Source organism: Bufo gargarizans, chromosome 4, assembly GCF_014858855.1.
Source record: "Bufo gargarizans isolate SCDJY-AF-19 chromosome 4, ASM1485885v1, whole genome shotgun sequence".
In the NCBI taxonomy this organism is placed as follows: domain Eukaryota; kingdom Metazoa; phylum Chordata; class Amphibia; order Anura; family Bufonidae; genus Bufo; species Bufo gargarizans.
In genome coordinates this window covers 185354857-185372041 of record NC_058083.1, presented here as the reverse complement: position 1 = coordinate 185372041, position 17185 = coordinate 185354857, and positions in this window count along the sequence as shown.

The window sequence follows — 17185 nt, the reverse complement described above, 5'->3', positions numbered from 1 at the left end:
TCTATACTGCTGTACTTAATAGTAATGGTTATGGGCTTAGTCATGATACTGATGACCTATCTTCAGGATAGGTCATCAATAGCAGATCGATGGGAATTTGACTCCTAGCACCCCTGCAGGTTACCTGTTTAAAGGGACAACAGCACTCAGGCCAACGCTGCGTCCTCTTCAATGTTTACCTGCATGATGTCTAGGTAGCAGTGCAATGTAATTACAGGTTCTTCTGCCATTCAAGTGAATGGGACAAACAGCTGTAATTATACTGCACCACTGCTAGAAAGTAGACAGCATGGAAATAAACCTTGAAGAGGACACAGTGCTTGCATGTGTGCCATGGCCCATTCAAGCAGATGATCGGTGCGGATGCTCCAACCTTCTGATATTAATGACCCATCCTGAGCATAGGTCTTCAATATCGTGAAATCTGAAAAGCCCTTTAACCCCTTCACGCCCTTCACGCCACGCCAGGGGTTAAAAAAAAAAACGTCCTTTTCCCAAGATAAAGCAATACTTAAAAAAAAAAAAAAAAGGTAAAAAAAGAAAAGTAGACATTAGGTATCTCCACGTCCGTATCGACCTGCTCTGTAAAAATATCACATAACCTAACCCCTCAGATGAACACTATAAAAAAATAAAAATAAAAAGGGTGCTAAAAAACAATTTTTGGTCACCTTACATCACATAAAGTGCAACACCAAGCGATCAAAAAGGCGTATGACCCCCAAATTAGTATTAATAAAACTGTCACCTCATCTCGCAAAAAATGAGATCCTAACTAAGACAATCGGTCAAAAAATGAAAAAGCTATGGGTCTCAGACTATGGAGACACTAAAATATATTTTTTTTCTGACATATTAGGTTTCGCCGCGTCAGTAACAGCCTGCTCTAAAAAAGTACCACATGACCTAACCCCTCAGGTGTACACACCGTAAAAAAGATAAAATAAAAATGGTGTCAAAAAGCCATTTTTGTCACCTTCCATCACAAAAAGTGTAATAGCAAGCGATTAAAAAGTCATATGCACCCCAAAATAGTGTCAATCAAACCGTAATCTCATCTCGCAAAAATGATACCCTACTTAAGACAATCGGCAAAAAACTGAAAAAACTATGGCTCTCAGAATATGGAGACACTAAAACATGATTTTCTTTTTGTTTCAAAAATGATATTATTGTGTAAAACTTAAATACATTTTAAAAAGTTGACATATTAGGTATTGCCGCGTCCGTAACAACCTGCTCTATAAAAATACCACATGAACTAACCCCTCAGATGAACACCGTAAAAAAAAGATGTAAAAAAAACCTTACATCACAAAAAGTGTAATAGCAAGTGATCAAAAAGTCACCCCAAAATCATAACAATCAAACCGTCATCTCATCCTTTAAAAAATGAGACCCTACCTAAGACAATTGCCCAAAAAATAAAAAAAACTATGGCTCTTAGAATATGGAGACACTTAAACATGATTTTTTTAAATAAAATAAAAAAGCTGGTATTTTGTAAAATATAAATAAATAAAAAAGTATACATATTAGGTATTGCCGCGTCCATAAGAACCTGCTGTATAAAACTATCACATGACCTAATCCATCAGATAAACACCGTAAAAATAATTAAATAAAAAGGCAATTTTTTGTCACCTTACATGACAAAAAGTGTAATAGCAAGCGATCAAAAAGTCATATGCACCCTAAAATAGTGCTAATCAAACCATCATCTCACACTAAAAAAAAATGAGGCCCTACATAAGAAAGTCGCCCCAAAAAAAACAAAAAAAAAAACTCTGGCTTTCAGAATATGGAAACACATTCTATAATTTACAAAATTCAAAAATGCTTTATTATGTAAAACTGAAACAGACAACCAAAACAAGTTGTCATATTTGGTATTGTCGTGTCTGTAACAACTTGCTCTATAAAAATACCACATGATCTAACCTGTCAGACGAACATTATAAATAAAAACTGCCAAATCAGCTATTTTTTGTTACCTTGCCTCACAAAAAATGTAATATAGGGCAACCCAAAATCATATGTACCCTAAATTAGTACCAACAGCACTGCCACCGTATCCCGTTGTTTCCAAAATGGGGTAATTTTTTGGGAGTTTCTACTCTAGGGGTGCATCCGGGGGTCTTCAAATGTGACATGGCAGCTTAAAATTATCCCAGTGAAAATTGCCTTTCAAAAACCATATGGTGTTTCTTTCCTTCTGCACAATTCTGTGTGCCCATACAGCAGTTTACAACCACATATGGGGTGTTTCTGTAAACTACAGAATCAGGGCAATAAATATTGAGTTTTGTTTGGCTGTTAACTCTTGCTTTGTTAGTTGAAATAAATTGATTAAAATAGATAATCTGCCCAAAAAGTGAAATTCTGAAATTTCATCTTCATTTTCCATTAATTCTTGTGGAACACCTAAAGGGTTAACAAAGTTTGTAAAATTAGTTTTGAATACCTTGAGGGGCGTAGTTTCAAAAATTGGGTCATTTCTGGATGGTTTCTATTATGTAAGCCTCACAAAGTGACTTCAGACCTGAAATGGTTCTTAAAAAGTAGATTTTGGAAATTTTGGGAAAAATTTCAAGATTTGCTTCTAAACTTCTAAGCCTTCTAACGTCCCCAAAAAATAAAATAGCATTCAGAAAATGATCCAAACATAAAGTAGACATATGGGGAATGTAAAGTAATAACTATTTTTGGAGTTATTACTATTATAAAAGTATAGAAATAGAAATTTGGAAATTTGCTAATTTTTCCAAATTTTTGGTAAATTTTGTATTTTTTTTTATAAATAAATATGAAATATTTTGACTAAATTTTACCACTGTCATGAAGTACAATATGTGACGAGAAAACAATCTCAGAATGGCCTGTATAAGTAAAAGCATTTTAAAGTTATTACCATATAAAGTGACTTAAAGTAATTACAAAGTAAACCAGTACTCCTCCTGCTGTTGTGAAGCTACAACTTTCTGCATACCAGTTGTAGTTTTGTAACAGCAGGAAAGCCACAGGTTGAGAACCACTGCGATAATCATTAGTCTTCTGACCAATTTCAATTAAATGTGAAATGTTTTGTTTTGAGGAGAAATCTAGTTTTTGTCCATAAAGTATACTTATGGCTTTAGTTGGAAAAACTAAAATGAGAGTCATTTTTCCCTCACCCACTAATATCATTCCATTAGTTCCGAGGAGTCGGTACACTTAAATGTTGCTCTCTATTATCCCTTTATTGCCTCATACTTCCACTAGCTACTTAGAGAAATGAACATGTGCTCTTTACAAGTAATCTCATTCCATTATTCTCTCAGAATGCCCTTTATTGGCTATTTTTCACCTTCTACATGTTGACTGAAACGCTCGCTGCCTGCAATTCACTGCAATCGTGTTTCTCTTCACACCTAATTGATATTTTCATTTCTCGAGTGCCTGTACTGTATGAGCAGTATAGGATTAAAATACTTCCTTGTAAGAGGATTAGCTATAGTACAAGTCTTATAAAGAGCTGCGTGTTATGCATATTTTCTTTTACCGGTTCCTAAGACACCATTAACTAACGGATCCAAAATTCTCAGAAGGCGCGGAGAGAACATGAATGCACATCATAAATATTTATTTTTTTAAATTGAAGTAAAACAGTTTTTGTGTCATCAATTATTCCTAGCTAAAAGCCAGACTAATAATATCCAAATGAATTAAATAAGAATTTTAATATCACTCTAAAAATATGCAATTAACTACTTTATAGTTGGAGGAGCATGCAATACACTACAGTTCACTGCGGAGGGACAGTCTGACTTTTCAGCCTAATTTCCTGCAACCTTGTTATATTAACGGACACCTGCTCATTATTTCTTTCTAATGAGTTCAGGATTTACAACTCATTGCGGGCGATTCATAACCACTGGAATAAAAAACGGTGCATTTATGTAAATTGTGCTATTTTTTCAGTATGTGTTTCATTATTGACCAAGAGCATAGAAGGTCACTAGAAATTGGACATGGACTGTGGAATATGGAACATAATGATTAAAGGCAGCCAAATTTCCATTTTAATAGACTATACATTGAAATGTTTTGGCTAATGGGAATGAATCGCTGAATCAAAAATTATGCTTTAATGCCATATTAACACATGGGATGTTACCCTTAACTAAGGATAGTTTTATACAAGCATATTAAAGCTCCCTGCAGATAAGTAGTGCCAAGGACAGGATACAGTACACCTTGTCCTCTAAAGATCAGGAAAACTTCAAAGTAGGTTTTGGTAAAGGCTTGGCCTTTCTGATATCACAGGGCAGGATTGAATCCCATTATAGGCCCTAAATGTATAGTTCCTGCACTGAACTGTAGTAAGTTAAGCACCCCAGAACAGGGTTACTGCAAAAGGCTAATTATAATGTTGCATTGTGTATTGTAAGGTTTTTTTTAAGTACTGATTGGTTATATACCCTTTAATTCTGTCCTCTTTTATATTATGTTTAATACTGTGTGTAATAGTTTACAAGTTTTCCTTGTAATGTAGTGGGTTAGAGATAGTACCCATTCCCCATTGTGCTCATAAGAACACATTCCGAGTGATCTCAGATACATGCACAATGCACACTGGAGCAGGGGCTGATGGGAATAACTGTGGTGTGCACTAATAATTAATTGGGATTCCACCTGGAACTTCATCCTAGGTAGGATGTAAGTATTGATTTGCCCTATGTCTTGTACACCCTGGGGTGTTCTATCATAATGTGGTAGACAACTGTTATAGCATTATTCACGGTGTCTCCATTTAGGCTAGTGATGTTTATTTACGTTTCATTATTCAGTATGTGATTTGTTTGTGTTATTGTATATTTAATCACACTTAGTAAACATATTTCACTTAGCCGGCATAAATTTATTCCATTCTTAAATCTTTTTAATTCACGTTACTTACATATTGCTAAGTTACATTTTCTAATTTACTGTAATTGTATACCTAACAGTGTTGTATGGATAATTCAGGGTTAACACCTTGACTCAACCCCTTTAGGTTGCTAGGAAATTAACCAGTATGTACCTCTTATTTAGTCAGTTAAGAGTATGTGCTTAGCTGAGGAACAGCAAGGACCTATGTTGTACAAGCTCCTCAGAGCTAGGCCCAAGTTTCAAAGAGCCATTATAGCTACCTAAGCAAGCTACTCTTCAACAAAAGTACTCCAGGGAAAGAGAGGAAACCAGACCATCAAGAATCTACAAGGCTGTGCATTGTCATACAGCAAGGTATTGTGCACACTTATGACAGAGAGAGAGAGAACATTGCTAATCCTGTATGTAGCACCTCCTGTTGCTGTATCCAACCAAACCGATGATGCACTTGCTTTTATCCCAGCTCCAGCACCACTCCTAACAACGTCCAGCTAGTTTATAGCTCCTCCTACCCAGCTAGTTACATAGACACTCATAGGAAGGTCTAGTAAGAGGCTGCCCGAAGCCTCTTCTAACTGCTGATCGGCAGGGGTCCCGAGTGTCGCATCCCTGCTTATCTGATGACCAATCCTTAGCATAAGGCCTCTTTCTCACGAATGTATTGGTTGCGTTCCATACATCGGGGACCACAATTTGTGGTCCCCAATGCATGGGCAACGGGCAACTTGAATGGGTCCGTGATCCATCCGTTCCGCAAAAATATAGAAGAAGTTAAATCTTTTTGACGGAACGAATGCACGGATCACAACACCACGGAAGCACTCCGTAGTGCTTCAGTTGGGTTCCGTGCTTCCGTTCTGCACCGCACCACATCTCCGAATTTGCGGACCCATTCAAGTGAATGGGTTTGCATCCGTGATGCGGAATGCACTCGGCCGGTGCCCCATGTATTGCGGAACTGCCGTATGCATCCCGCAATATGGCCACGGGAGCACTACGGCCGTGTGAAAGAGGCCTAAGTCATAAATATCTTTTTCTGGATAATCCCTTTAAGTCGGCGTAAATTTAATATCTGGTGCACAGACTGCTGTCAGATGTGCCAAATTTTGCCTCTTAAAACATTTGGCACATTTTGAGCTGAAAGACTTTATACTAAGACTGGCATACGTAACGTCCATCTTAGCATATCTGCCCCAATATGTTTTGTAATGGCCAAAATGACTTACCGTATTTGGATTATACTGCAGATTGGCAAATAGTTTTATTTTTACAGTACATTAGTTGCACATGCTTATATTAAATGCTGTATATAGCTTTGCATTCCCTCTAGGTATGTAAACTTGCCAAAGAACTGCTAAGTCAGAAATAGAAGTCCTTTGGGTACAAGAGTTTTCTAGTTTGGATGCTCAGCTATCTTGCATACATGGAAATATTCACAACTGTCAGCCTCTTTGAACTTTTTAAAGCAATTGCCACCTGGAGAAGGAGATAATATAATCGTGATGAAGCAAAAGGATATTTGCGTAAGCTGTTAAAGATTTTCTGAAACTAATTATCACAAATTATTACATTAGAAGCCAAACTACTTAGTATAATGCAGCCCTTTCCATATAACACAATGTACCTGTATGTCATGTTCTTTAAGGAATCCCATAAAAGTACAGAAGACTTTGTGAGGCTGGCGGGGGGAGATAATTACACTGTTTCCAGCGATCTTTATTCTTGTCAGCGAGGTATGCGTCTAATCTTTTTTTTTTTTTTCTAATTGGCTATATATAGCAGCAAGTCTTGAAAAATGAAAATGTCAAGGTCCCACAAAGCTCATTTCATATTTAGTTTTTTTTTATCCCTTTGCTTATTAAACTAGGCCCAAAAATATTGGAAATGCGTCAACTGGGAGTCCTTTCTTTTATGAATGTACAGTAACACAGAATGCAAATGTTATACCCAACATTAAGTACAAATGAAAGACATTTACTGTAAAGGAAACTTTGTCAGCCTATTGTCTTCTTGATTTACTGAACAGGGTAGAGAGAGTGAAAGCTGTTCAGACAACCACCTCTTTGAGAAGACCATCCTTATATCTGGAGCAGATGTCCTGTGTCAGATCTCCAATTTCATTATATACTATGCATGCTGATCATATTTTTTGAAAGGACAATCTTCCAATTTTTGATGGTCGTCTCAAAGAGGTTTCATTGTGCAAGAGGCATTACTAAAGCATTAGGAGACCTCTATTTGGGTGACCTAGGATGTCACATGGCACTAAGGGAAGAAATTCCTTTAGTGGCTCCACAAGGCAGGTGGTAGTCGATTTTAAGTTGCGGACACTGTAAGGGGGGGGGGGGGGGGGTTAAAAGAATCAAATATGTGAATTGGTGCAAAATTATTTGTGTAGATTTAAACTGTTTGTTATGTGAATTTATGTATTTGGTCCAGAAAACAATAAAGGATGTTTAATATAAAAAAAATTTTAAAAAAAGTTGCGGACACTGTGCAAATGGTATGATCAACAATTTTATTGTACTTTGGGAGGAACTAAAAAAGTTGTATATTTTTTTTCTTCATTTACACCGCTATACTTTAATTTCTTGAAAAAAAAAAAAAAAAAGTGGATTAACATGGAAGGTATAGTGGGAGCCCTCTGAGAATAGTGTTGTCTTGCTGTGCTAACTATCCAATGTGTTTTTTGCATAGCTTGATGTGGTGCCAGCTTTACGTATAAAAGAAACATGTTTTATTCTGATCATCAAGGAGCATTATGTTTTTTCCAAGCAAAGCGAGCAATGTTTATCATCTCCCATATGCACAGGATTACCCATTCTCCCTGTGCATTCAAAGCAATGAAATGGAAATTCGCACAACTCTTTTGTCTTTCAATAGAGTTGAAACTATTAACCCTAATAAAGATCACAGTGTCTGCCAATACATTTGATTACTATGTTAATCCAAAGTAGCGCATCTACTTTTTGCTTATAAATATGTCAGGCCGTCTGGCACATTGTGGCAAGTTGCTGTCAGTGGAGCTTAATAGACTCCAAATTGACAGACTGTATTATGAATCAACAGCCTGGGGTTTGCTCTGCTCACCAAGGTCTTTAGGCCTTGGCCTATTAGATTCATTTGTTTCTATCCATTTTTATTAATCTACACACCAATCCTGATGTTGCAGTATGTAGAGATCAATTTGAAAAGCAAATCAGAAATGGATCAAATACATAAATCTCCTGACAATGGTTTTGTGTCGTGCTGTCTGATTCCTGCACAATCCTCTATCTGCCCACTAACTATGATGGTGTTTTCCATAGGGTGGGATATTCGCTGTTAATTTTCTCTGCAGCAATACTGAGAGTTCTAGGACACAAGGGAGAAGCAATTCCACTTTCTCTGGCTTTAATAATTGGATGGTGCAATTCAATCTACTTTGCCAGAGGATTTAAAATGCTCGGCCAATTTTCAATAATGATTCAGAAGGTAAGGCGCCTGCATATGTAATGGGAAAAAAGAGCAAAAAATAACTAGCATGACTCTAGTTTTCCTGCAAATAAACTAAGGGAAGGCTCAACATAGTGTGTGCTGTATATATGACTGTATACAATTGAATGAAATCTGTGAAAGCATGTCATCAGCACAGGTCCCAGTTCACACTAGCACTAGAGGGTATGCTCGTCCTTCCATGGGAAGTGATGTACGGTAAAATTTCCTAAACAAATAGGGCATCTGGTCTTCATATTTTACTCATTTTCTTATAGTTTTTCTCCTTTCACGTGAAAGCATTTTTCATTACTATTACCACTGGTATCTTTTGTTTATGGCTGTATATAAATGTTACCGTAGATAAAATAAAACCTTCTACATTATTCATTTGCATAATCAAGGTTTGCATGGATGAGTTTAAATAATCAGCCAGTTGAAGGGGTTGTTTCACAAAACATATTCTACAATTTTCTAACCAGCACCTGGATCTGAATACTTTTGTAATTGCATGTAATTAAACATTTAGTATAGCCAGTGAGCTATTCAATAAAATGTATCTATATAGCGCCACCTGCTGTTTGTTGTTTTCCTTATTTTTTTGTCCATCTCATTGAGCTGGTCGAACGTGCTCAGTTTAAATCTTCAGCTGCCACCAGTTATATGTTCTGTTAGAAGCTGTGGCAGTTACAGGGAGAGATCTGCAGCCCCCACCCCCCCTAAAGATAATCTAGCAGAGCAGTTAAGGCAGTGAATGTGGAGATCTCTGAACCCATGTGAGGTACAGGGCTGGTTCTAGCTTTGTTAGAAAGGTATTGTCATGTACTATATGATGTCTGATTTTCATTTTCTTCCATCAATCATGGCATCAATGTTAGCAATGTCACACATTCAATCCTTTAAAAGGCCCCATGAAGAAAATCAGCCCGACTCTGTTTGACCCCATTCCCCTAATTATGTGAACCATCATGTACATCTTCATTGCCCTATGTTCAGCGAGGTTATTAACGGAATACTAAACCTAGAAATTAATGCTAAAATTAGAACATTTAATTTGTACAATGTTAGCCATTGTTCAGTTAGCCATTACAAGGTATCAAACACTGAGGAAGCTCAATTTTTATTTTTCTTATCTGCTAAAAGTAGTCAAGATATATAGTTGTCCCTACTAACTGACTTTCTGCAGAATTTTCTGCATGATACTGATAAAGACAGTCTTGGAGAAATGACACAGAGGTTGGGAGACTAACCAAGGGAGTGGGTCTTAATCAGAGGAGTAGCTAAAGGCTCATGAGTTCAGCTTGGGCCCCCCTTCCCCCAGTGCTTTGCGGCCAGGGGCCTTGCCTTTGTGCTGTATGAGGCAAAAATTGAAACTGCACAGGATTGAAAATCCCCCCTCCCCTTGCCAAATTCTTGACCTAAGTCCTTCCCTCCAGCCAGAGGTGTAACTTGACCATAAAACTGGTGTCTTCTTATGCACCACAAGGGTCTTTGGGCCTCCTCAGGCTCCTGGGCCTGGTAGCAACTGCTACCTCTGCACCCCCTATAGCTACGCCCCTGGTCTTTACCAAGAGAAGGGGCTTAATTATATTTTTGTCCTACTGCAGACTCAACACAGTAGGGAGGTTCGTGCTCATGCCACTTGTCTTATTACTATGCAGGGTTCAGAACCCTACAATCTGATATTGATGGCCTATCCTAAAGAAAGGCTATCAAAATCAAAAGCATAGACAATCTCCTTAACCCACGCTACAGTTGTAGCCAGTTGGTCCATAGTAATCAATTTTTTGAAATGTTAATGGAAATTACTCTAACAAATTCCAAGGTTGTCATTTGGTGAACCAACACGATACAAATATTAGGGAGTCATGCATACACAGTGACAAGATTGCCATGACAGGAAGAGATACGTATTTGTGTATTCTCGACACTTCCCTAGACTAGGTGACCAAAACTGTTTTCTATAACTTCCCAAATGTATGGCTGTAATCGCAACTTTTTGTCCCAGTTTAGGAAAAACAACTCAAGAGCACAAATTGGTAAAAGTAGCTAGTAAAGTACTTTGCAGAATATTCAAGAAGTTGTAACATTTTATTATTTGGGATTACAGGAGACATAAGGATCAAAGTCTCCATAAACAATTGGCTTAGAGAATATGACGTTCTTTCATATATCAGTAAATGAACTTACAATATAAACCACTATAATTTATGTTTTTTTCCTTAGACAATTCATGAAGATAATGCAATTGTAAAAGTGTATTTGTGGTGTTTGTGTTTGTAGTTTCCTGGCACAGTCTTACATTTCACATTTAACTTTTGCATATAATCTTTGAGGATCTTCTCTGTCGGTTCTGCTTAGTGTTCATTATTCTAATCGGATTTAGGTCTGGTAGGGGGATGACTGGTTTATACATTATTTCAATGTAAAAAGTTTGGTGTTATTTGCTTCACCATGTCACTCACAGGAGAGACAGAGTTGCAAAGAGGTAGATGAGGCAAACTATACAGTTACATACCTATACAACTTTAATTAAATAGATTGCAGATAACATTCATTGATCTAGTGTCTTTAATGATAATTAGATTGAAAGCTCCATAGATTGAAAGTTTCCAAATTTTTGGGGTAAATTATTTGCTGCATATTAATTCTAAGCTATATGTATTTACTACCCAAATAACCATGTTGTTTAACCCTTCTAGCCCCGGAAGTTTTTTCATTTTTGCGTTTATCGCCCCAGGCACCTGGGGCGATAACGTTTAAATTTTTCCGTTCACATAGTCGTATGAGGGCTTGTTTTTTTCAAGATAAGTTGCACTTTCTAATTCCACCATTTAATATTGCATACAATATAGTGGGGAGCCGGAAAAAAAAATTCCACATGGGGTGAAATTGTAAAAAAAAAAAAAAAAAAAGCTATTCCCCGACAGTTTTATTGGTTTTGTTATTACTGTATTCCCTATACGGTAAGACTGACCTGTTACTTTAATTCTCCAGGTCATTATGATAACGGCAATAACACATACAGGTAAAACTCGAAAAATTAGAATATGGTGCAAAGTTTTTTTTATTTCAGTAATGCAACTTAAAAGGGAAAACTAACATATGTGATAGATTAATTACATGCAAAGCGGGATATGGACTAATTAGCTGACTAGAGTGTGACACTTTGAGCCTAAAATATTTAACCTTTTCACGAAATTCTAATTTTAAGCTGCATTAATGCAATTCCTTTTAATTAGCATTACTGAAATAAATGGACTTTTGCACGATATTCTTATTTTTCGAGTTTCACCTGTTTGTAGTTTTTCTTTTGTCTTTATACTGAAAAAATAGTTTATCTTTTCATCTGCTTATTCTAACACCTAGACCTTTTTTGTAGTTATGTGTATGGAGCTATGTGAGAGCTTATTTTTTGTGGGGCGATCTGTACTTTTCACTGATACCATTTTGTGTTTACAAATTTTTTGTCACTTTTTATTTATTTTTTGTGGGAGGAGAAGAAACAAAAAACCGGTAAATAGACCATTTTTACTTTTCTCTATTTTATTGTTTTCTGTATGGGATAAATATTTTTAGATTTGATTAGTAGGGGCATTTCTGCAAACAATGTTGTCCATGATATGTATTTATATTTCCATTTTGGGGAAAGGGGTGATTTGAATTGTTATATTAATTTTATTACCGTCGGTTATACCGTCTGGGACATTAACTGCAGGTATCTACTTTATGAAACAGCAGGCACCCGGTTGCTATGGCACCCAGTCCACTCCAAAGGGGGCATCATCTTTAACCACCTCCGGACCGCCTAACGCAGATCTGCGGTCCGGAGGTGGCAGCTGTGCGCTCAACGACGCATATACGCGTCATCTCGCGAGACGCGAGATTTCCTGTGAACGCGCGCACACAGGCGCGCGCGTTCACAGGAACGGAAGGTAAGAGAGTGGATCTCCAGCCTGCCAGCGGCGATCGTTCGCTGGCAGGCTGGAGATGTGATTTTTTTAACCCCTAACAGGTATATTAGACGCTGTTTTGATAACAGCGTCTAATATACCTGCTACCTGGTCCTCTGGTGGTCCCTTTTGTTTGGATCGACCACCAGAGGACACAGGTAGCTGTGTAAAGTAGCACCAAACACCACTACACTACATTACACCCCCCCTGTCACTTATTAACCCCTTATGAACCCCTGATCACTTCATATACACTCCCTGATTACCCCCCCGTCATTGATCACCCCCCTGTCATTGATCACCCCTCTGTAAGGCTCCATTCAGACGTCCATATGATTTTTACGGATCCATGGATCGGATCCGCAAAACACATACGGACGTCTGAATGGAGCCTTACAGGGGGGTGATCAATGACAAGGGGGTGATCACGCATATAGGCTTCCTGATCACTTCCCTGTCATTGATCACCCCCCTGTCATTGATCACCCCCCTGTAAGGCTCCATTCAGACGTCCGTATGATTTTTACGGATCCACGGATACATGGATCGGATCCGCAAAACACATACGGACGTCTGAATGGAGCCTTACAGGGGGGTGATCAATGACAAGGGCTGATCACCCATATAGACTCCCTGATCACCCCACTGTCATTGATCACCCCCTGTAAGGCTCCATTCAGACATTTTTTTTGGCCCAGGTTAGAGGAATTTTTTTTTAATTTTTTCTTTTTTTTTCTTACTAAGTCTCATATTCCACTAACTTGTGTCAAAAAATAAAATCTCACATGAACTCACCATACCCCTCACGGAATCCAAATGCGTAAAATTTTTTAGACATTTATATTCCAGACTTCTTCTCACGCTTTAGGGCCCCTAAAATGCCAGGGCAGTATAAATACCCCACATGTGACCCCATTTCGGAAAGAAGACACCCCAAGGTATTCCGTGAGGGGCATATTGATTCCATGAAAGATTGAAATTTTTGTCCCAAGTTAGCGGAAAGGGAGACTTTGTGAGAAAATACAAAAAAAAACAATTTCCGCTAACTTGTGCCCAAAAAAAATATTCTAGGAACTCGCCATGCCCCTCACAGAATACCTTGGGGTGTCTTTTTTCCAAAATGGGTTCACATGTGGGGTATTTATACTGCCCTGGCATTTTAGGGGCCCAAAAGCGTGAGAAAAAGTCTGGGATCCAAATGTCTAAAAATGCCCTCCTAAAAGGAATTTGGTCCGCTTTGCGCATCTAGGCTGCAAAAAAGTGTCACACATGTGGTATCGCCGTACTCAGGAGAAGTTGGGGAATGTGTTTTGGGGTGTCATTTTACATATACCCATGCTGGGTGAGATAAATATCTTGGTCAAATGCCAACTTTGTATAAAAAAATGGGAAAAGTTGTCTTTTGCCAAGATATTTCTCTCACCCAGCATGGGTATATGCAAAATGACACCCCAAAATACATTCCCCACCTTCTCCTGAGTACGGCGATACCAGATGTGTGACACTTTTTTGCCGCCTAGGTGGGCAAAGGGGCACACATTCCAAAGAGCACCTTTAGGATTTCACAGGTCATTTTTTACACATTTTGATTTCAAACTACTTTGCACACATTAGGGCCCCTAGAATGCCAGGGCAGTATAACTACCCCACAAGTAACCCCATTTTGGAAAGAAGACACCCCAAGGTATTTTGTGATGGGCATAGTGAGTTCATGGAAGTTTTTATTTTTTGTCACAAGTTAGTGGAATATGAGACTTTGTAAGAAAAATAAAAAATAATCATATTCCGCTAACTTGTGACAAAAAATAAAAAGTTCTATGAACTCACTATGCCCATCAGTGAATATCTTAGGGTGTCTACTTTCCGAAATGGGGTCATTTGTGGGGTGTTTGTACTGTCTGGCCATTGTAGAACCTCAGGAAACATGACAGGTGCTCAGAAAGTCAGAGCTGCTTCAAAAAGCGGAAATTTACATTTTTGTACCATAGTTTGTAAACGTTATAACTTTTACCCAAACCATTTTTTATTGACCCAAACATTTTTTTTTTATCAAAGACATGTAGAACATGTAGACATTAGTGAAAAATTTATATATGGATGTCGTTTTTTTTGCTAAATTTTACAACTGAAAGTGAAAAATGTCATTTTTTTGCAAAAAAATCGTTACATTTTGATTAATAACAAAAAATGTAAAAATTTCAGCAGCAATGAAATACCACCAAATGAAATCTCTATTAGTGAGAAGAAAAGGAGGTAAAATTCATTTGGGTGGTAAGTTGCATGACCGAGCAATAAACGGTGAAAGTAGTGTAGTGCAGAAGTGTAAAAAGTGGCCTGGTCATTAAGGGGGTTTCAGCTAGCGGGGTTGAAGTGGTTAAAGACCCGACATGTGACATACTACTATATCACATGTCGGGAAGGGGTTAAAGGCAATATCCATATATACCATAGAAGACTGTTAGTTGAGCATTTGCAGAACTTTTGTAGAGGAGGCATGTGATGACAGACTTCCTTTAATTAGAATGTATGATTTCTAGGGTTACATGCCTAACAGGTTCTACTGCTAGGTTTGCACTGTTAAAATTAGGGGTATTGCTAGGATCTCTATAGGATCTGTAGCCAAAATATATTTGCAAAATTCTTGATCCAACTTCCCCCCAAACATACAGGAGAATACAGCACTAAATACTTATTACATCCAGCGATGTCTCCTTTGATTAAACACATTATTTTTCCTCATCTCCTCCATTCGGCCCAGACTGCAGTGATGACTTCTTTCAGCCACATCTTGTCTCTGCACAGTTAGATTGCTCACTTTTCCATCATTCTCCCCTCCTGATGCCCCAACTTTGTTATCCCCCTGCTTAACCCTATACTGTGCTTACAAATACCCCCAAGTTCTATACTGAAGATGCAGTGCCCTGGAGCAGGTGGTACTGTGACGTTTGGACTAGTGATGAGCGGCAGGGGCAATATTTGAATTTGCTATATATTTGCAAATATTTGGGCAAATATTCGTCATATATTCGTGAATTAGAGAATTTGTGTTCTCGTCATTATTTTCTTAATTGCAAAAATCGGAAAATTCGCGATACAAAAATTTCCGATCAACACTACTCCTATAGGCAACTTTCCGATTGGTTGCTAGGGATGTTGCTAAGTGCCGATAGTCGCTATGAATTCACAATTAGAATATTTGTGAATACGAATATATAGCACTATATTCTAAATATTCGTGAATTCTCAAAGTGCTGATATTCGCAATTAAAATTTGCGATTCAAATATTCGCGCTCAACACTAGTTTGGACATTTGTGGACATTTTGTATATTTCCCCTATGCAAAGTTAAAACTTCTTACTTAATTTCTCTCACTGCTGTGTCATTGCCATTGAGTATCATTGAAGCTCTAATGTAAGTCTATGAGAAACCTTCTGAAGAGAGAGAATTACAGCTAGCTTAGGCCTTTCCTCAGCATCAAACCCTTCTTCTGCCAGGGAGGAGACTGGAGAAGCCAGCCCAATGCCTCACCTGTATTGTTTTGCACCTGAATTCCTCCTGTAAAGAAGCACACTGGTTACTGCAGAGTCTGACTCTCTGGACTTATTTCCCATTGGGATGCACCACACCTTACCATCCCTTCCAGAGAGCAGCAACACGTGGTGACACCTCGGTGGTGTCCAGGGGACTCAGCGTAGCTTTGGAGCCACTTCAAACCCGGCCACTGCAAAGAGATAATAGTGCCATACAGATACTCCACCCATAGTAATAGTGCTACCAAAAGTTCCACCAGTAGTAATAATTGTCTCCCAGAGGGCCCTCTTTAGTAATAGCACCCCATGAGTAGTAGAACCCTCCATAGTGTCCAATAATAGTAATGCTCTTACAATACCCCAGTAGTCCTATAGTGCTCGTCTGCAATTATGGACTAGAATAGGACATGTTCTATCTTTTTTTGCGGGGCCACGGAATAGAAGTACAGATGCGGACAGCACACGGTATGCTGTCTGCATCTTTTGCGGCCCCATTGAAATAAATGGGTCCTCATCCGGTCCGCAAATGTGAATGGTCCCCTACTACAGATGACTGTTCACTCATACAGTCATGTTTTAATTTTTAGCCAGGGGTGCACTTTAATGGCTCATGCACATAGCACAAATCCTAACAGGCTGCTTGGAGGCTATACCGCTCTTTACTAAGAAGCCACACAGCCAGTGTACACTGCCATATACAGGCTTATATGTATTGCGATATCTCTTTAACCAATTCCTCTATTGGAGAGTACCTCTATAACTGGTTATGGAGCGCTGCAAATTTTCTTGGAATCGGACTGGAAAGCCTCCATGTGAAATTTGAGACACACAGATGTGCAGTAGATGCCCATTTTATTGCTATGTAAGCATTGTTTGGGCACTGTTCAATACGGAGCCGTAATATGGCCATGTGCATAAGCTATTAAGCTATTAATTTATTTTTATCTGGTTTGTGGTTTCATTTTTACTAGTTTGTAGTTAGTAAAATTCTATGCATAGTCTGTCTCTTGTAGCATTGTGCTCTTAAAGGGAATGTGTCGTCAGAAAATAACTTTAAATCACGTTTTTATGTGAAACTTTTTTTAGACAAATTAGTTTTTTCATTTTTACATATTACTATGTATATATAATAATAATAAAAAAAAAAAAAAAATATATATATATATATATATATATATATACATGGAGTGCAGAATTATTAGGCAAGTTGTATTTTTGAGGATTAATTTTATTATTGAACAACAACCATGTTCTCAATGAACCCAAAAAACTCATTAATATCAAAGCTGAATATTTTTGGAAGTAGTTTTTAGTTT